Genomic DNA, 977 nt, shown 5'->3' with positions numbered 1-977 from the left:
ATTTTGTTCGGTCCCTCGTGATGCCGCTGGATGTTAATGACCCCATTGTGCGCGCGCTACCAAAATTCAGCATTAATCAGTAAAGCTCTCTCTCTCTCTCTCTCTCTCTCTCTCTCTCTCTCTCTCTCTCTCTCTCTCTCTTTCTCTCTCTCAGGACCAAAAGTTACGTCAAACTGCCTTGCAATGCCATTGAAGAACATGTAAAGGACGTAAAAAATAACGACCGTCAGTGTGACGTGTGTGCTGTGCAGGTGAAATGAATACAGCAATTGGGTCTCAGAGACCCCAACAATGTGAAATGATGTAATTTAAACCCCTCATTAGGTAGATAATATTGAACGATTAACCATGTTGTTTCATACACCACACTTATACATATTTAGAGAGGTGACTGACTGAAATTTTGTTTCTGTTTGCTGTCAATATGAAAGTTGCATTCCTTAAACCAAACATAAGTAATGTGACATTCACATAGGATGTTTGATTCTTAAATGCTAAGTATGTTTTTAAGTTCTTGAGGTCCCTCAGACCCCAACCAAAACATAAGTGTTATTCACAATCAAGAAAAATCATAGTTTTTTTTCTTTTCTTATTTTTTCTCCCCTTTTCTCCCCAATTTGGAATGCCCAGTTCCCAATGTGCTCTAAGTCCTCGTGGTGGCAGTGACTCGACTCAATCCGGATGGCGGAGGACGAATCTCAGTTGCCTCCGCGTCTGAGACTGTCAATCCACGCATTTTATCACTTGGCTTGTTGAGCGGGTTACCACGGAGACGTAGCGCATGTGGAGGCCCACATTTGTGTGTGGAGGCTATTCTCTGCGGCATCCACACACAACTCACCCCACCAAGAGCAAGAAACCACACATTATAGTGACCACAAGGAGGTTCCCCTATGTGACTCCACCCTCACAAGCAACCAGGAGACCTGGCTGAAGTCACTCAGCACACCCTGGATTATATTAAGATGTGCTGAAGG

Source organism: Xyrauchen texanus, chromosome 44 (assembly GCF_025860055.1).
Source record: "Xyrauchen texanus isolate HMW12.3.18 chromosome 44, RBS_HiC_50CHRs, whole genome shotgun sequence".
Lineage (NCBI taxonomy): Eukaryota > Metazoa > Chordata > Actinopteri > Cypriniformes > Catostomidae > Xyrauchen > Xyrauchen texanus.
Note: the sequence above shows the minus strand (reverse complement) of the source record.